The sequence below is a fragment of the Lucilia cuprina genome, chromosome 4 (genome assembly GCF_022045245.1).
Source record: "Lucilia cuprina isolate Lc7/37 chromosome 4, ASM2204524v1, whole genome shotgun sequence".
Taxonomy (NCBI): Eukaryota; Metazoa; Arthropoda; class Insecta; order Diptera; family Calliphoridae; genus Lucilia; species Lucilia cuprina.
Window position 1 is genome coordinate 17,392,242 of NC_060952.1, and position 22,047 is coordinate 17,414,288.

The 22,047-nt window shown below is 27.7% G+C and overlaps 1 long non-coding RNA gene across 1 annotated transcript in view; it reads left to right on the forward strand.

Moving 5' to 3' along the window:
- The window catches only part of LOC124419884, a 180,066-nt gene that overhangs the window by 15,635 nt on the left and 142,384 nt on the right, over positions 1-22,047 (forward strand). Inside the window, exon 2 of the long non-coding RNA XR_006940871.1 lies at positions 15,232-15,294. This is a non-coding gene — a long non-coding RNA (uncharacterized LOC124419884). The remainder of the gene's footprint in view (positions 1-15,231; positions 15,295-22,047) is intronic.

The window sequence follows — 22,047 nt, forward strand, 5'->3', positions numbered from 1 at the left end:
CAAAATCCCCACAATACGTGTAGAAAACTAAATAAAAAGCACCCAATAAGAAGTATGACATTAAAAAAATACAATATTTTAGATCCATAAAATACAAATGCTGACTGAGCGTTAAACAAATATACATATATATGGAATAAATATATACTGACCAGAAAAAATAAATATACAAAATAATATAAATACTTAAATAGAGAAATACTCACACACAAATCACTTTTAAACAAAAAAAGCAGACAATTCAACAAAAAAAAAAGTAGAAACAAAAAAAATATATGCAAAAAAAATAAGATCTTCGTAATTTAAAAAAGAAAAAAATAATAACTCAACATTCTTTATTAAAAAACTTTAAAATTCCCACAATAGTTGAAAGAGTTCTAAAATATTTGAAAAAGTTATAAATAAATACGAGGGTAGTAGTAAAGTCACGTAAATCTCTTATTTACTGTTAAATATCTAGCCAAAAAAGGTCTTAAAAATTAAAAACTAAAAAAGAAGAAGAATTTATTTTAGTAAAATACTGAAAAAGACCTGCAAAATTTGATTTTCACACAAGCTTGTCATAGAAGGTGAATGCCATTTTTATTTGATTACAAGTTCACTACTTCTGTAGTCATTCTTAAGAAGGACATAAAAGTCCTTTTAAATTAAAAAGAATATACAATAGAGATAGAAATTACCATTAAATGTTCTGGTGCATTGACGTTTGCTAAGAAATTCACTTAATTGACCTGATTCTTTATGTCTCAATTATCTACAGACAAATTATTATTTTCAACATAAAAATTTAATGTATTTAAAATAAGTATTAAATATTAAATTGGGAACTAAAGAACCGTGCCCTATGCCACATTAGAAAAGAGGGGGTATATTGTCATTGTGCAGATATTATTTATTAGTCATATTACCTATCGGCCTAGAATCGTTTTCGAAATCGCTATGTCCGTCCGTCTGCTCGTCCATAGAAACTTAGGAATTAAATTACAAGTCGCACTTTTGAATATAATTTAATAAAATTGATCATTCTATTGCAAAATTAACGAATATTGTTAACATCGGTCCATTATTTCTTCTATACCCATACAACTGAACCTCCCGAATAGGGCTTATTAGCTCACATTTATTTTCAATGTACAAGTATACACTGAAAATAATCTATGCTCAACTTTACGAAAAAAAAATTTCGTAACTTATATTTTGTTAATATTTACAAAAATTTCGTGTATAATACGAAATATTACTTAATAAAACCCTTTTATAATTTTACGAAGGTACGAAAATCTTTCGTAAAAATTTTTTTCTTAAATTTTAGCGAAATTAAACATAATGATATTAATTATATTATGATTAAACAAAACTACAACATTTTTATAAAATTTAAGAAAATGTATAATATTATTCTCGAATTATTTTCATAAAAAAAATTAAAATTCGTGTGGAGAATAATTTTGAACTAAAATTAGAAAATTTATTTTAAAATGAACAAAAATGTTTAATTAAATTAATATTTCGTAAATTTTACCATATTTATTTAAAATTTCCTTTTTTCAATTTATGTAAATTAATTTTTTCAAGAATATTTTGCATTATACTAAAATATTTCGTACAATTTCGTATATATTACGAAAGAATTTTGTGGTGCGAAACACACAAAATTCTTTCGTCAAAATCAGAAGTTTTAAGAACAAATTTACATACTACAATATACAAAATTTTAAGTTTCGAGAGCTTCTTCCAATAAAACTGAGTAGTTTTAATTAACTTGTTTTAAAAATTTTAAATTGTATTAAGTTCAACTTATACAATAAGAAAATATGGTTTTAATCTGTTGATCGCTTCAAAAGTTAAAGAAAAAATGTTTTCACTAACATAAAGATACTTATGAACTAATTTTTTCAACTTTGACATATTATGATTTAGTTTGGTGGTGTCAATATATAGGCTGACAGCTGACAAAAATACTTATATCGACACTAGTAGCTTTCCAAATATTCAATCCAAAAATCATTTAAGATTTTCTCTACTTCCTGTATGACCCTCCTATTTAAAACGTTATATTAGTGTTAGGAGTCATAGCAAAGATAGACACTCAACAGCAACATGACACATTTTTCCAGATGTCTGTAATTATGATGGAAACAAATGTTTAATCAAATCAAATCATCATAAAATAAGTGGCGACTTAGACAAGACATAAAAAATTAAAAGACACACAAAAAATAACATACTGAAAAACATGAGGTTTAACAACAAGACAAAAAATTCATAATCATTTATAATTTTATGAGCATTTCTAACAACAACTTTAAACGGTAGAATAATTTTTATATTTGTTAAATAAAAAACTTTTTATTATCATTTTTTTTGTGATTCCGTGGATGATGTTTGTATGATATTTGTTGGTATTTGCTGTGATACGGTTGGCAAATGGTTAGAAGATTCATGTTACCCAAAATCTATTCTCATTCACATGTTTGTACATACCTCATCATGTATGTATATAACTGGGAGATGTGTGTATGTTTGTGCCACAAATTAACACCAAATGCTTTGTTTTTTTGCTTTCTTTCTAAGTTTATTTAGTTTTAACGACCGTTTTATTAAGTCAAAAGATACTTTTACCCGGATCCATAATATTATGAGACAAAATTAAAATCTAAATAAAAAAACTTGCGAAACTATGAATTTAATTTTATTTCATTTTTTATGACAACAGATTTTTAAAGAAAGATTCCATATTTTTTTTGTTCTTTGTGAAATTATATTTTTTTGAAGTAAAAGTAATTGTCTTGGTTTATTTTTGTTTTTTTAATTAGTTTTTATGGTCATAAAACATTTTTTAACTAGCCTGGGAAAAAGATTGATCATTATCACATTTATTTTAATATGTTTAATTTAAATTAAATAAATTAATGACAAATTGGATAAATTTCTTAAAAGAAGGTTGTTAAGAAACTTTTAAAGATTCTTCTAGATCGTACTATAATTGTAGATTTGAAGAGCAGTGTGTAATTTATGGATAATTTTATTAAACTTTAATGAACCAGATAAAGACCCGCGTAAGTGGAATTAATTTCTCCTAGTAATAACGGGTGGTCCAAAATGAAAATTTCCTTATAACTTTAAAGTAATACAATATTACTATGGGGCAACTTTGTGTCATATAATTGTATGACAAAAAATATTTGTTTTGAAAAAAAATCTAAAAAAATTCAGATAGTAGAAAAATAGCTTTCTAAACTCCTTTGGTCAACTTTTGCTTGGATACAATTTTACACTCGTTTGAATAAAAACCTTTATGACCAAAATATCCATATTTGGCCCCCTGTAAGTCCGGCAGTTCCTTACCGATAGAGCAAAAAATGTGTGCCTGTTGTACTATACAATAGTACTAACCTTGGTGCAAATTTCATCCAAATTTATTTTTTGACTTGATTCGCTTGACACGAAATTTCACTTGATATTGTCTCCGATTGCATCAGTTTCAGTGCTTAATTATTCAAACTTCATATTTTCTCAATAATTTTGAAAATATTAATTTTGGATTGCTCAACATATTTATTTAAAAGTTATTATTTCTACCAAAAATATTGATTTTGCCCTTGACCTTGATTGTGAAAACTCTTGGACATTAATAATGTGCCAAAGCTATAGAAAAAATCCTTCATGTTCTTCAGATAACCAACTCATCAGAACTTAGCATATTTGGATTTGATTGCTTTATAACATTCACAAATATTCATATTACAACATTTTACAAAATAAACATTTAAATTATCACTAAATTTCATCACTCGTTTCAATATTTTTATAACAAAAGTATGTATATAAACCCTTTTTCTCTTAAAAACGCCTTACAAAATCTTTAACTAATTTGCCTAAATCCATTATCACAAATACTTTAACATCAGTTAACCCACATAAACCGGATATTAGGTAAATAAGATCATTATAACATACAAAATATAAGACAGACATCAGACGACCCTTTACTCTTATCATTTTGTCGTCAAAAGCCTAAATTCATTTAACGCAATTTTTATTTTTTCAAAAACCATTTAAAATATTTCCTTAATGCAAATAAAAATATATGGCGTTAAGCCCCTGTACTCTGAACGAAAGTTAAAAGCAGGAAGAAAATGGTAACAAATGTACACATGTATATAGGTACGTACCGGTGAAGTAAAGTATTGAGAACATACATACATACTTTTTGAAAGTATGGAGTACAATAAAACCCGCTACCAACGAACAAATGAGCGAATGTTTTAATAGCAAAATGTGTGTACGTATGTATGTTTCTAGTGCGTTAAGAAGAAGTGAATTTGATTAATGCAAAACTGTCACTGATATGTCACATGCATGTCAAATAGTGACATTTGACATTTTACCAGTAGTAATCGTAGTAGTGGTAGTACCGTAACACTTTTATTTCAATACATTTACAATATTCATACTTATACTCATTCAAACGCTTACACTCTCCTCTTATGCTTGGTTGACTTTTGCGTTTTCGTGTTTTTTTTTATCCTGCTGTTTGCAAAGTGTTACTGTTATAATATGTATTCGTATAGTAAGAGCAAAAATTGTTGTAATGTATCCCTTTCCTTTTTATTATAAAAATTTCATTTTGTTTATTTATAAAAATTTTATATATATTAATATAATGCCAAAGATATGCCTATTTTAAATGGTGGAGTGTGATTGGTCTTTTTATTAGGTAGGGAAAAATATAATTTTCGTTATTTTTTTTGTGAGAAATTTTTTGTTGGTTATAGTTGAACTTCGTACATAGTCCAAAGAAACAAGGATCGACAATAATATAATTTCCTAATAATATTCTTTATATCTATTAGGCTTCACGCAATATTTTTGAAATTCTTATACCTTTTATGAAAGTTTTTGGAATAGTTATTATTTTGTTAAAATTTCATCTTCTTCATCTGCGGACAAAATACAGATTTTGGGAGACATTTTTTTTATAGACCGAAAACTGCTGAACATATATCAAATCCGACTTTAGTATACTATTCTACAGGAAAATATAAACTTAATATGACAAAATTTAGATGCATTATAAATGCATAAAAAGCGCAATTAAAAAATTTTATCATTAGTATATATATTATTAAATGCCCTTAAAAAATAGTGTTAAAATTTTTAATTTAATGTAATCCGTTTAGGAGTTATGATGGTTATAATGTTGTCATCATCATCTCCAAATTTAATTAAATTCCATCCAATTAAAATTCATTCCAATTAATGTTCCATATATAACTTGTATAATGACAATTTTTGCATCTTATAACTTTCGTGGCTTTCGAAATATAGCGTTATAAAGTTTAAAACCTGAAAATCTAAAGTATCATCACATTTAAAGGGTTAATGATATTTTGTTTCTTTTTCACCATTAGTCTCAGAAAATGCATATATTGATTATACACAAGGAAAACAATTTTTGAAATATTTTTTGAAAAAGGTGCATATTTGGATAATAGGTACTAAATTTTGAAGCATTATTAAAGTGTGAAAATGGGATCATTCTTATTGATTTTTCCTATAAAATCAAATATTATACCATTATTTCTTATAAATTCTGCAGTTTCTGCTCTGTAAAAAATTTCGCTCAAAATCAGTGGTTTTCGTCTTATATATGCAGAGGAAGGAGTTGGGATATTGAAAAAAATTATTACAGCATAGCAATCACTGATACCAAAATCTTCTAACAAGTTGTGATATCACAAAATGGAGAAACATTTGATTTTTTGAAACGAAGCCTAATTTCAATGTATGTCCATTGTTAAATTGAAGTCTAGATGGTTAGGTTGATAGATAGATGTATACTATATCAAATCCGAAGAAATACACCTACTATGGAGCCTGTTGTGCGATCGTTTTCATAAAAACATTTTTTAATCAGCGTATTATATTTTAATATTGCGAAACTAAGTTTCCTGGAAGTAATTTCTAAAAATTCTCAGACTTGCTCATTTTGAGGAAATTTCTCGTCTTGCTCTCATTATTTAATTATTTTTTATACCCTACACCACTTTAGTGGGGAGGGTATATCGGGTTTGTGCTGATGTTTGTAACATACAAAAATATTCGTCCTATACCCACCTTGAAGTATACCAATCGGCTTAGAATCATTTTCTGAGTCGATTAAGCCCATACAACCGTACCCCCCAAATAGGGCCTTTTGGCTTATAATTAATTTAAATGGTCTATTATGTTAACAAAAGTCGACAAAACTTAGTTTTATAGAACTTTAAATGACACTACCGATTTTTATAATGATCGGGCTTCATTTGAGCCTATCCCCCATTAAAGGTCAAAATTCACTTACAAACACTAATAACACTTTTAAATTCTACATAAATAATATTGAAGAAGACTTAACTCCCCCTACCAACATTTTTAAGGATAGGGCCATATTTTTCCCTACTCCCCTTTGAGCCCTCTTAAAAAATCTCTTTTTTTTGCCAAAAAAATAAGTAAAAATATTCCGAAATAAAGTTAAAAAAACAAACCAAAACAAACCCCATTTTTAACATACATACAGACTGGTGTAGGGTATCATATGGTCGGCTACGCCCATCGCACATCTCACAGCTTATCCATCTATTCCTTAGCTTGTAGTTGATCCTGTTACGGAGCACCTGGTTAAAATAAAACTGGTCTGGGATAAGATTATTATTGTTATTAAAGGATTACTTATGTAGTAGACTATTTCGATTGAAGCTGTTTTCACCGATCGTCCCTTTACATAAGCGTGCTGCTTATATTTAAAGTCTTCGTTTGGTACACTGCTTTTAAACATCGACTCTCTGTTCCAAAGTTTTAAGTACAAAAGATGTAAGACTTATCGGTCGATAGTGACAGATGTACGGAAAGAAGTCCCGCGGCGGGACTCCAAAGTCCTTGCTTGTTCCCATAATTTTAGATAATTTGGAAAATGTTGGTTAATTATCGATCGGTTTTTAGATAATCTGTATCGTTGTAATCATAACAACTTTAGCAGAAAATAGTTTTTTGAAGAAAATGTGTGTTGTTAACTATAACGTGATTAAAATTACTTTTTCTATAAACATAAACATAAATTTTATAAAAATTTGTTCTGCAACAGTTTTGAAACTGATTTCAAGAAATTACTTTTACTCCTTATTATAACTTAAACTACGTTAATTCGTATATAACATATCACACTCACACTGCTAGCAATTCTTCAATTCTTACCCCAGTTTAATTTTATTGAGAGTATGGATAAGTGTTTACCATTTTCATATAAAAAATGTTTCTTCTTTTTTATTACTGACACTGATTTTTTTCGAAAGTCCTTTAACTGTACTTGTTCTTCCTAGCTGTATATGGTTGGAATTTTTTAATATGAAATTGTTTCAGTTTTTTTCTCTTTTACTTTTTTGCTGGTTTTTGAAAAAAAAAATGTTGCCTGCTTTTTTTTAATTTTCCTGTTTCTTTAACTTTAGTGTTCATATGTTGACATTTGACAATGACGACATTTGTGCATGAAATATTCAACCTATTTGACTGCGAATTAATGTTGAATTCATGTATATTTTCTTCAACTAAAACAGCTACTGATCCCTCAAACTTTTAGCTTTTTTTTCCTTAACATCTTGTATATTTAATATATACCAGAAATGTATGAGAGCTATTCCTTCAACGGCTGGTGTTTTTTTGTTTTCTTTCTCTCTCTGTTTGTATTTTGTTGATTGTTGATGTGATGTGGGAAATGTCACTTTTTGACAGTTACTAGCTTCTGCAATGGCGATACAAGTGTATTTTTATAAATATTTAATTTGTTTGTTTAGCATTCGTATTTTTTTCTTCAATTTTAGTTTACTGTGAGTATGATTGTGATCAACATCATCATCATCATGATTATAAATATTTTATTAAATTAAACAAGTATGAATGTATAGTAGGGCGTAGCCGACCATATGATACCCTACACCAGTCAGTATGTATGTTAAAGATGGGGATTATTTAAAAAAATAAAGCATTTGGCTTGTTTTTTTAACTTTATTTCGGAATATTTTTACTTTTTTTGGCAAAAAAAGAGATTTTTTTAAGACGGCTCAAAGGGGAGTAGGGCAAAATATGGCCCTATCCTTAAAAATGTTGGTAGGGGAGTTAAGTCTTCTTCAATATTATTTATGTAGAATTTAAAAGTGTTATTAGTGTTTGTAACTGAATTTTGACCTTTAAGTCATTTTCTGAAGGGGAGTTTGTATGGGGGATAGGGTCAAATGAAGCCCGATCATTACAAAAAACGGTAATGTCATTTAAAGTTCTATAAAACTAAGTTTTGTCGACTTTTGTTAACATAATAGATCATTTAAATTAATTATAAGCCAAAAGGCCCTATTTGGGGGGTACGGTTGTATGGGGGCTAGTCGAAATAATGGACCGATTTTAACCATTTTCAATAGGCTTCGTCCTTGGGCCAAAAGAAGCGTGTGTGCCAAATTTCATCCAATTATCTTGAAAATTGCGACCTGTACCTTGCGCACAAGGTTTACATGGACAGCCAGCCAGACGGAGGGACGGACGGACATAGCTTAATCGACTCAGAAAATGATTCTAAGCCGATTGGTATACTTTAAGGTATAACAATACATTTATTTCATCCAATTATCTTGAAAATTGCGACCTGTACCTTGCGCACAAGGTTTACATGGACAGCCAGCTAGACGTAGGGACGGACGGACATAGCTTAATCGACTCAGAAAATGATTCTAAGCCGATTGGTATACTTTAAGGTATAGGACGAATATTTTTGTATGTTACAAACATCAGCACAAACGTATAATACCCCCCCACTATAGTGGTGTAGGGTATAAATACAGCTAAAAGCAGGAGGGTTGTTTACATTAAATTATTTTGTTGTTTTGCTGCTGTCGCCGTTTTAAATAAAATGTGGCAACCATGTGTCATAATTAATAATATTTTGAAAAATTTCTTAATTTGAATTTGATTGTTTAACAAATTTATATTTTCTGTTTTTTTTTTTTACTGGGGGATTAAAAAAAGAGTAATTGATTGTTGTGTAAACAGTGTCTGAAATGAAATTGGGCACCTAAATTTGAAATTGGGAATACATGTAAGAATATCTGGCTTAACAGTAATGAGCGAAATAATAACAATACCCAAGAAATCACATAGAATTGCTTCTCATTAAGATACAATTTCCAAAAGCCTACTAACCGATTTCTCGATTTTAAGAATTTCAAAAGTAATTTACTCTACTAATTCTCCGTAATTGCAATAAAACTTTTTCAATTTTTCTCACATTTCTATATAACTAAAATTTTATTCACTACTGTTAATTGATTTCCTATTATTTAGAACCGCATTAACGAATAAAATAAATAAATAGAATACAACTTGTGCATTATTTGATTTTTTTTAGCTTTTGAAATATTTATTTACCAAAAACTCATTCCTTAATGCCTGGCGCCAAAGTTTTGAAAAATGATTTCCTGATTTTTTATTATTTTTTCTAAATACGAAAATTTATATTGTATTTGTTATGTATGGAACAATATTGTACCATAAAAACATATACAATCAGACATTCAGACATTTTCAACATACAACAATACATTTATTAAAAAAAAGAGTAATAATAAAAACACTCGTACATACATATACAAATAATGACTTGAAATGTAGTAAACATTTTTTAAATTATTGCCAACATTGGCGATTTGTTTAGATTAAAAAGTTTCATTCATTCAATGTTGCCATATTTCAATGATATTTGAACACACACGCTCCCGTATACATTCACCCATCGCCCAGCTAACTAAACGACTGAAAGACCACAATCGAAATGATTAAGTATGTGTTATTTTATATGGACATAAACTGAAATGTTAGTTTTGTTTAACCAAAAAACTGGAAAAAAAATATTTCTGTTACAAGAAAAAAAAATTATTTTCGACTTAAAAGATTTATTGTAATATTGAATATCTTAATTATGGGGTTGAATAAATAATTTTTTTTTAATTTTATTTTAAAAATATGGTTTTGGAAACATGTAGACGTTTTCAACGCCTCTAAGTTTTAAATATGATATCTTATGGGCGAAGAAGCTATGATGGACCAATCTGAGCCAAAAGTTCTAAACAAGCTTTTGTAAGCTGTTCTAATATCACAAATTTACTACTATATATAAAGTTTTAGATCTAGAATCTTATATAACTTGAGCCAGTTCTGCAATATTATTATTTTCTAACAAAGAGTTCATCTTCAGGTTTATGCTGAATTCTATTAGTTTGAATCCTTTGTCAAAAATTTCAATTACAATAAATCCTTTCCAAACAATTTAACTAGTAACCATAATCCCGATACACACAAACGTATATATTTGTTTGAAACCTTAACACTTCTGAACTGTCAAAAAACTCTTTAAGTTTTTTTTCTTCTCTTCGACACAATAGAATCCAAGCTGTGTGATAATTGCTGTTAATGCCAAAATTACCAGCGATACAAAAATCTCACAAATGCTAAAACTGAAAGGAACAACAAACAGTTTAACGAACAAAAACTAATAATTGTCAAAAAGTCAATTTCACTTTTAACTAAACACAGAAATACAACAACAAAAAACGCCAAAAGGGATAAAATTAAATGCAATACATAAAACGAAAAAAAGAAATCAAAAATTCATACAACAGCTGAGTTGTTGATTATCATGACAAAAAGCAAAAAAATAAAGGACCAACAAGGACAATTGCTGACGATTATGATGATGATGAGCTAAGCACAGATGATGAATTTCTAGAATTTTGACAAACAAGAAAAACAAAAATAAATTAAACTAAACTAAAAAAACAAAACAAAACACACACCGTCAACCACCAATTGAAAGCAGGAAAAAAGGGATAAATGTCATATTTGTTGCAATTTGTATAAAGAAAAAACAACAACAAAACAGGAGGACCCTTTAGCATTTGATCAGGAATGAAATAATCAAATATAGAAAATAACAATACTACAAAAACTAAATTGAAATTCACAAAAAAAAATTGTGATGTGTGAATAAAGTCCTGTTTTCATGCATGTCTACTATATACATATGAATGTATACATGTGTGTCACTGTTTGCATGTATGTGAAAGAATCTGTCACTTTTGGTCTGTCAGCAATTAACACGCTATTCATCAAGGGTTTGACTTTGACTCTCGCTATCAGCGAAACAACTGCATCAAGCGGCAACAGAAACAATGTGACACACATGACAGATCCTTTATCATTAGAAATACGTACATGTGTATGTGTGTATATGTATTGTTATAAAAAAAACCTGGTTATGAATTGAATTAAAGTAAAATAATAATGAAATCGTTCACACAAAAACCGGATTAGTTGAGTGTAATCTTCTAACCAATATTCATAATTTTTGTAAGGTTTTTAATAATGAAGATTTTGTTATTGAAATTATGTGCCAATGTTTTTTTTCTTGATTTTTTATCTCTCAGTCACTACAAAATATTCGACTGTAACATAATAAGTATTTAAGGTTTTCGACAATATGGGTTAAGTAAAAACGCCATTTAAACAATTAAAAATATTCAGTTCCCCATCAATACATTTCAATTCTACTACTTGTTAAGTTCTAGTTCAATTCTAGTTCAGTTCTAGTTCATTTATAGTAATGTTTTAGTATTGTTGTAGTTCTATTTTAGTTCTGTTCTAGATCCGTTTTGGTTCAATTTAAATTAATTAGCAACGACAACGACAAAGCTCTACGGATGAATTTTAAATTGGATTTTAAAACTATTAAAAATTGTTAATCATTTTGACAAAACTAATCCATACAAACAATTAAGTCTATATAATTTCATACCACTCCTTATAGAACCTAACAAATCAAAAAACTACAAATCATACCCGGCACGCCGCTACACAGTAATTTTTATTAAGCACATACATATACATTCATATACTAAATGCGTTCACCCAATCCATTATAAACCATATTAAATGCATTTTTAAAAGAAAATATGTTCATACAAATTAATAAAAGAAAAACTTTAAATCAACACCTTGTATCGTGACACAACGCATTCTTTCACCAAATGACTGACAAAATGACGCCTTCTCTTTGACATAAATGAAAGAAAAAACACTCAAAAAGTGGCGTAAAGCAAACGAAGGAAACAAATGCATAAATGCTGCATAAAAATATGATTGTGATGTTGCACTTTTCCAAACTCATTGTAATGGAGACTGTAATAGTTTTGAGTGATATTTTTATTTGTATAAAAGTTAAAAATATTATGAATGACACTATGACTAGAAATCACAATTCTGAGTATACTACGTATATAGATGTACATTTTATAAGTCGTGTGTTTAAGTGTACAAGATAATAAATCAAAAATGTTTATTAGCTTGGCACATTTATTAGAATTTGATTGCTATTAAAGTCGTATATTCTTTCATACAGATTTGTGTTTAGGAAAAATAATAAAATATCTACAACTGAAATAAATAAACAAATCTAAAATGACACACTCTAGAAATATATTTGACAGATGGCACGCGTGCGCAATGAAAATAGTGTTTTAAAATGATTACAAAAATAATAAAGTCAAAATATAACAAATGAATTATGACATTGCAGAAAAAATTATGGAATTGATTGTTAATATGAGAAAAATTATTTTGCCATATTTAAATGGTAAACTTCAGATTAGATAAAAAATTTAAAATTTAACGGTAAACAATTTCGAAATTATTTATTTGACATTTGATTGTACTGAACTAGAACTGAAAAAGAACTAAACTAGAACTGAACTAGAACTGAACTAGAACTGAACTAGAACTGAACTAGAACTGAACTAGAACTGAACTAGAACTGAACTAGAACTGAACTAGAACTGAACTAGAACTGAACTAGAACTGAACTAGAACTGAACTAGAACTGAACTAGAACTGAACTAGAACTGAACTAGAACTGAACTAGAACTGAACTAGAACTGAACTAGAACTGAACTGAACTAGAACTGAACTAGAACAAAACTTGAACTAGAACTAATCTAAAACTGTACTAGAACATGAACAGAGTGAACTTCAAACTGTTTCTAAAAATATTCTGTTATATTCTCTTAGGTTGAAACATATGAACATATAACCAAAAATATTTGCAATTACAAATATTCACATGTACATGAATGTACATATGTATAAATATTTAATATTTAAAATTTCATTCAAATGTCAACAGTGTTGACACAAACATGACAAGAACTTGCACTTTTGGATTACAAGTGGATGAATGTTGTCGCTAGTATGAATTGGAGTTTACGAAGTACATATAAAGAGACAAGAGTGGAACGTTTTTCATGTTTTGTTTTTTTCTTTTGCATAACTTTCGAAAGTTGTACAATAACACTGAAAAGTGCCAAAAAGGAAGTAAGGGAAATAAAAAAATAATGATATTAAAATGAAATAACAACAAACAACTTCCTTGTAAATTGAAAAATGGCGTAAAATTGTTTTTCTTCTCACTCTGTACACAAATTTTTCATTTCATTTAATGGTATTTTTCAGAGCAAAAGATAAAAACAAGTGACATTTTATTATTGTTGTTTGTTTAATATTGTATTTTTTAAAAATTCAACAGCCATACTTTTTTTGTTGTTTTTTTTTTCTTTTATACATTCCGTATTCTTGTAACAGATCAAATGTCAAAAAATCATGTCAACACATATATTCCGACATATCAGCGAAAATGCTGTCGCTGTATGTTATTTTGCTTTGTATTAATAAATTATTAATTTATTTTGAAAAAATATTTTGTTTGTATACATTTTTGCTGGTGTCATCTGTGTTAAATGTTAATGATACATTTCTTTTAGATACAAAATTCTTCAAAAATTTATTTCATGTGTTTTTGTGTTTTCTTTTTTAATTTAAAATTTGTAGGTATTTTAAAAAATTTTAAATTTAACAAAATTATATGAGTGTATGTATTTTATAATGCATGAAATCACCGAAAGAAAAAATAGAGTAGATAAAATGCATAAGGGGGACTAAAAATATTGTTTAAACTTATTACTTATTAATGTATTTATGTAGCTTAAGTTTATAATACTTTTAAAGTTTATATGATTTGTAAAAGTCATTTGTTTTAGTCTTTTTGTGTACAAAAATTTTCTCAGTGTATCTAATATTATCAAGTCAGAATATAAGTATTTAAGTTGTTTTATATATAAATTTTGTATCATTTTATTTTATATTTTTTCTTAAACAAATTCATCTAATTTGTGTGATTCATACAAACATCTACTTATCATACCTCTGCTATGGTATTTTTTTTTCTTTAAAGATTGTGTTATAGCAGCTTTTTACATTCTGTTCATTTTATTTCATTTGTATTAGAAATTAGAAATAGAATAGAAATAACAACTAGAAGAGCATTGGTTAACAGTTTTCAATGTTGTAATAAATTTTATTTCAACATTCCTTAGACTTCATAGACAACATCGTTTATCTTGTGTGAAATATATATTTTTTTTATTTCGCTTTTTAGTTTTAGGATGTTTTATGTTTTATTTGTAGATATTTTTTTCTTTAATTTGATTTGATTTAAATATTTGTTTATTTTTGTTTTATTGCAGTTTTTGTGTTCTTTAATTTATATAAAAATATTTATAATACTTTGATCTTTTGAATTAGAAACAAATTTCTTTTTATCATTTGTGAAAAGTTGTTTTGCTTTATTTATTTTAGATAAAATTAATAAATTAATTATCTTAAAAAATAAACTGAACTAGAAATGAACTAGAACTGAAATAAAACTAAACTAGAACTGAACTAGAATTGAACTAGAACTGAACTAGAACTGAACTAGAATTGAACCAGAACTGAACGAGAACTGAACTAGAATTAAACTAGAACTGAATTTGAACTGAAGTAGAACTAGAACTGAATTAGAACTGAACTAAAACTGAACTATAATAGAAAACTAAAATAGAATTAATCTTAAGGAAAAAAAATTTAATTTATAGAAAAATGATTCCATGATATGCTTAACTGAACTAGAACTAAAATAGAAAACTGAAATAGAACTTTAGGAAAAAAGTTTTAATTTATAGAAAACTGATTCCATGATATACTTAATATTTAAAATTTTTTTAATGCACTTTACTTTTGTAATTGTTCTTAACGAATATTCTTTTCTTAATTTCTTTTCAGGGGACATCGATTAAATAATTTAAAATTTGTAGTTCACGACCTTGCAAACAAACTTCTGAGGTGGTACGTACATATTCAAATTATTTTCTGTAGGAAAATTTAACTTGTATTATATGTATTTTAGAAATAAGTTACATATTTCATCGCATTAGTTAATTACGATCTGTGGTTTGATTAAAAGGAAATTGATTCCAATTCGATTTCTATACTTTAAGCTGGGCGTAGGGCGAGTAAAATATCCTAAAGTTTTATATTTTATACAATTTACACCTTATAACTAATAAAATCTCCCCCTCATTGCTATGTGAATTATTGATCAATAAATAAAAAATAATTTAAATATTTGCTTTATAAACATGTCAACACAATTAAACAAGCCACTGTTATCGACAAACGTAATCTTTTTGCAGCCAAAAATGTGTTAAATTTATAATCAATAAAGAAAATAAAAAAATATTTAACATGTCAGATTGTAACATTTAAACAATAATTAAAATAAACCAAAAAAAAAATTACTTGCACTCATTTGAAAAATTCTCTTAACGAAGTTTATCATTTGTATTGTTTTGTTAAAAATAATATTTAAATTAGGATTGCTTTGTTTTCTAAATTTAGTAAAAACTTTTTTGCACATGTTTTGAATTGCAATTTTTTTGCTAATTAGTAGAAATAAACAGCCAAAAGACAAAAATTAACCTTTTTGTTAATCAAAATTTAAACTTTTGCACAAACTATTTCGTTAACCTTTTTTATTTTTTTGTTTATTTTGGTTTATTATTGTCTGCTTATTGAGTGATTTTTTAATTAAGGCTTCATTTGAATTCTTAATTGGTTGATGTTCAACTTTTTAAATTTAAAATTTTTTTAAACGGCAATCTATATTCCAATAATAAAACATCATTTGTTTTTCAAGAAGATTTAGATTTTTTCTTTAAATACTAATTGGTCGCATACAAAAGTTTTGTTCATAAATCGTCAAGATTAAAAATGATTAATTAGAAAATTAGTTTAATCGACCAAAGTGAAATGTTGCTTTGCTCGGCTAAATAAATATTATGTATTTGTTGTGCTGTTTTGTTCATAAATAATTAATATTTATAAAAGTTTTAAACAATAAAAACTATAAATATAAAAAAAATCAAATAAAAAATGTTTGCATAAAATTTGAAAAATTTTTTATGCTTTAAAATATTAATTTAATAAACAAAATTAGATGAAAGAATATCTAGTTTTATTTTTGTAAAGAGAAGGGTTTAAAATTTAAAAGAATTTTAAAATGTAAACCACAGTAGCAGGTTTAATAGTATTAAGAATTTAGATTGTTAGGTAAATGACTCTTTTAAAATTTGACAATTTTATTTATTGTAAATTTTAACACACCATCGTTAGTTGGGGTTTATAAATAGAAATGTTTTTATTAATTTTTCATATATAAACTGATATGGGTTTATCATTATATTCTCAATAGTTTTGCGTTTCAATCGAAAATGGAACCTAAAATCGGAAAAATAATTAAAATCTGTATTTACCAGGTCATAGTGTCCTAAAAACTGAATACTTCTGTTTTTACCTCTGATCTTGTAAAAGCAGGAAGACATAATTTACAAAATCCGTAATGATTAAATTCGAAATATAACGGATTTTAAATACGAATGGGTCATACAGCTTTTATAAGGTCTCAAGTCAGCTTGTCAGTAGACTAATGTCTTATGTAAATATTTAATACAATTCCAATTTTTGCAACTCTAAGGTAGAATATTTCGTATATATTCCCTTTGTTGAAGTTCTGCTCCATTTCCATATTTATTGTCCCAGATTTAAAAAAAAACATTCCCTAAGCGATAGGAGGTGTATTTGAGCCGATTTGGAGCAAGAATTAAGTCCCCATTTTAAATCTTTTAGGATTCGCAAAAGTTACAAAATTACCTACCTGGATTCTCTTAGAGTACTTTTATCCGCTTTCATGAGCTAGCTCGAGCATTTGATTTGGGATGAAAGCAGAAATGATAGTATAGTCGAAGATCAGAAGGTACAGTATGAACCGAACTGAAAAGGTGATAATAGGTGATAGCCAAAAACTGTTCCGCACAGAGCTAAAGTTATTAATGAATCATGGTACTTTGTATAGAGGCAGGATTCAAATGCGGACCGATCATTACGAAAATTGGCAGTAACATTTAGATTTTTGAAAACTATTTGAAATGAGATTTTTATAGGAAATTGTTAATGAAATGAAAATCCACAACATCTTAGATTTAAATAAACAAATATTATTTATCGCAGTAATAAAAGAAAAACAAAAAAATTTTTTCGGAAAACTCGAAAAATGTCGGGTACAATTACATTTAATTAACTCCAACATTTAAATATTTTTTTTTTTTTTTTTTTTTTTGACGAAAATATAAACAAACATTAATAAAACGTTTGCAATTTTTTCTCTTCCCAAAAGTAAAACTATCACATGTAATATTCATTCTGCTGCAATTTATACGTAATGAAGCTGAGTATGATGGGATGTTACTCCCACATTTTCCCTTGAATTGCACACTCCATAACACTAATTTCGAAACAGTGATGCATAATATGAGTATATTTTTGAAATATACTGTTGACAATGTGATGTAAGAGTTTCTTGTGATGCTTCTGATGTTGTGTATCGTATATTTTGTTACACTTCATACAAAGTTTATGGTAGAAGTAAATTTAAAATGTTTGTAATTATAAAATTGATATGTATGTTTGAGTGTATATATGAATTCATTCCTTTAACAATTTCATGCCTTTATGCAGATTTTTTTTTACAATTTTATACATATTTAACACATACAGTTTTTTTATTTTTCTGCGTTTTTTCCACAGTTTTTCTCAATTTGTTTTTCCAAATAATACATGCTCGTGTGCAGTATGAATATTTAATTGCCAAGTGAATAAATGTATTTATATGATGTGTTTAACTGACAGTGAATATAATTTTTAACTGCACAATTACCGTGCAATTATTGTATTATTTTAGTTTTTTTTTACATTTTCCTGTTTATTATTTTTTTTTTCATTTGTAATTTGTTTCAAATAAATTTATGTATTTAATTAAAATATTCATTAAATCAAATGAAATATTTATTCGTATTTTGAACAGAGCAAAAAAAATGTGAAAGAAATGTATTTCATTACTTGATCATTTTTCATTCGAATGTTATTTAAATGTTAATTAAACGGGTTTTACTGATATTGATATTGTTCATATAGAATTGATTGTATTAGTTTGGACTTTACACATTTTTTCCACAAAACACTCACAACAAACTTAACACAAAAGATTTCAAACTCTTGACGTCTTTTGAATTATTTATTTTAAATTGTTTGTTAAAATGACAAACTGGATATGGGAACATTAGAAAAAATTACCATTTAATGGAGATGTTAATAAAAAGATTGTGAATGTTTGCATAAATATACTAGAATAAAAATCCTTATATGATTATTGGGAAAGTTAAAATAAAATAACTCTAAAATCAATAATCACTCCTACCCGAATTCCTGGTTAAGTTACAACTCACCAATGCCTCTTCGTGTATCTTACATGCAATTTTAATTTACGCGTATTGATTTCCGGTCCATTATATGTGCACCTTGCTCAAGTACTCGAGCTATCGAATCTTTTGCCATGGAAGCAACGTTGGGGAAGGACAGGTGTCATGAGCAAGCACAATCTAACCCCGACAAATATATCACTCAACCACACTGTGATTTGGCAACAGCACCTAGAGGACTTAATTTGTCGTCCGAAATACGGATCATATTAATTGACAAGACTTTATTTCAGTGGTCACGAAAATCCACTGTGATTAGTTGAGCATGTTTTAGAGTAAACTTCAACTTAGAAAAAAACTTCAATGTAGAAAAATCGATGAACTCCATTTTTGAAAAGCTTATTAGTTAAGCATATCAAATTAAACTCAATAATAAACCTAAAATAAACTCCATTTCGTTTAACCCAATATTTGCATTATCATCTTAAATCCAAAATTTTATTAATCTACAATCATGCTCTGTAATTTGTACCGCTCCTATAATCTAGGAGTGATAAGTTTCAGTTAAAAAATCGGTTTAAACTTAAACAAAATTTAGAAAATGGGGGAAAGAAAAATATTAGCTTATTTCTGTTCTTAATAATTTTATGAACTAACCCTCGTAATTGCTATAATTTTTAATAATTATATACAAGAAGAAAATTTTAACTATTAAAATCAAACTCTGTAGAAATTTACCATCTTTTACAAGCGAAAAAATCTTGCTTAAACTAATCTCCAATTAATTGAAATTCATCACTTGTGATTAAACTTTTAAACTCAGAATCTCATCTCATCGATCCTCTTTGCCAGCTTAATAACATAGCAGCAGCAAACCAGCATCTTAAATATTAAAGACATAAATAATAAATAAGAAAAAAAATAATAAAATAAAGTAGCACTTGCCATGTCATGTTTTGATATGTCAATTTTATTGAAATGAAAATGGATTAGAGTGACGGAAAGACAAACAGACAGACATAAGATCTAAATGAAACCAACAGTTTAGTTTATTATTGATTGACAGACTGATTTATATAAACAAACTTGCAGCGTACACACACAGCAAGCGCACATCATTTTCATCATGGTAATTGCTGGCGATAGTGATGGTGACGACGATGGTGGATGTCGATGATGATGGTGATGGCACCATGCATTTGTATATGGATGAATGTATTCTCATCTTTTTAACCCAACAACTAAACTAAACCTTTATCATCTTTCATCTGCTTGCTCTTCTTTAATGGTATAAAGTACACACATGGATAATAAATATAAAAATTTTTATATTGAGGTGTTTATATTTCAATTAACGCATAATATGAGGGCATTTAGCAGCAGCAACATCAACAGCCAACAAATGAATAACATCGTGCTTGCATATAATTAACAGCCATTAGGGAGTAAAAGAATAATGAATTAAAAACGGAAAATAAGTAATATTTCAACCGACCGACCAACCAATTCATTCGAGTACATTGATGAACATTTTAAACAAATTAACTTTTCTCGCTCTTTGTTGTCTCTTCTGTTGCTGCTGCCTTCCTGCCTGCTTGCTGTTCGCCTTATATGTATGTTGCCTGTGTTCTGTTTCCAAATTGATTTATTTACGAAAATTGTCACTGTTACGTGTGAAAGTCATAAATAAAAATTTTTCTGTTTCTTTGTAGTTTCTGGATATCACAACAAACAACATTGCAATTTACAAAAAAAGTATTTAAGCAATAGCAACAAAAACGACCATGAGTGACATTTATTGTTCACACTTTGTTGTTGTTCGTGTTTTTTATACTTATTGCTCTTGTTTCTGTTTTTAGTAAGTTGTCCTGCTCAATGAGTTTTTTATAGTTGCTGTAAGCAAATTTGTTGTTATGTTGCTTATACCCCCACAATCACATCTCAAAGTCAAGGGCGTTATTAGAAATGGGGATTTTTTTAAATTTTTTCTCGAGAACTAATATTTACAAATTTTGTATAAAACCTTTATGTCTTTGCAGGATAGAACCATGTTACTAAAAGTTATGTAAGTGTTATCTGGTACCCAGAATTTGGAATAATTCGTGTCAGCCTAAAGACAATCTGTAGTCTTCAAATAAGGATTTAATAAAGGGTTTACTATTAGAACCAGATACCTTGAAATGAGTCCAACCAAGAAATTCTATCAATTTTTAAATTGTTTATATACCCAACACCTATATTTAATATAATTTTGTTAATATTTGTAACATCCAAAAATTTTGGTCCTACAGTTTAATTATACGATTAAGCTTTGTCGATCTGTCTGTCTGCGAGTCTATAATCGCTCCCCCGAATAGGACTCTTGAGCTAAATATTATATTAAATCCCTGCAAAAATCTGCACAACTTTTGAAAATAGAAATATAATTAAATTATAGTTAATCTACATGTATATAGTTTCCCCAAAACATCTACGCCCTTTTTGATTAAAATTTGTGTTTAAATGTATGCGCAAAAGTAATTAAACACTTATATATGTTGTTAAACGCGCGTTCTTACCCACATATACATACATATTGTAGTTATTGCTAAATTTTTTGTTTCTGTTGTTGTTGCTTTCATATGACCACAAGTTCATTTTGGGCCAAATCCATAACAAGAATTAAAATAATTTTTGCTTGAGCAGGACTTTTGCATGTGTCGTTGGCATAAATTATGACTGTTTCATGTGGTGACTACATACAGCAATAACAACAACATAAACAATAACAATACCAAAAACTTAAACACTTAAAAATTCATTTCCCCAAAAAAATATTCAACAACTTGACATTGGTTGTTTGTAACGTAAAAGTGTGTGTGTGTTTAAAGTTGTTGTTCATGTTGTTACTTTTGTTTTATTACTGTGTTGAATGTTTCACATGATTTGTGGCATTTAAATTTTTGGAGGTTGTTACCACAACAATTCACCATCAAAGCACTTTGGCAATAAAAAAAAGAAAATCAAATTGTAAAAAATAAATTTTTCCAAACACAACCAAGAGGCAACTAAAGGTAGGTCAGTTCCAAAACAAACTTTTCTATTCATTTGGGAGTAAAAAAATAAGGATTTATTAACTTCACCCGAGCTTGTTAGTGAGTATGTTTAAAACTTTCAACTAAATACCCATTAGTAAAATTGCATGCAACATTCACAACACTAGTATATGTATGTATGAGTATATTAATGTTTGCTTCTGCTGTGGTTACAGCTTCACATGATTAGCATAACTATGCATTTATTTATC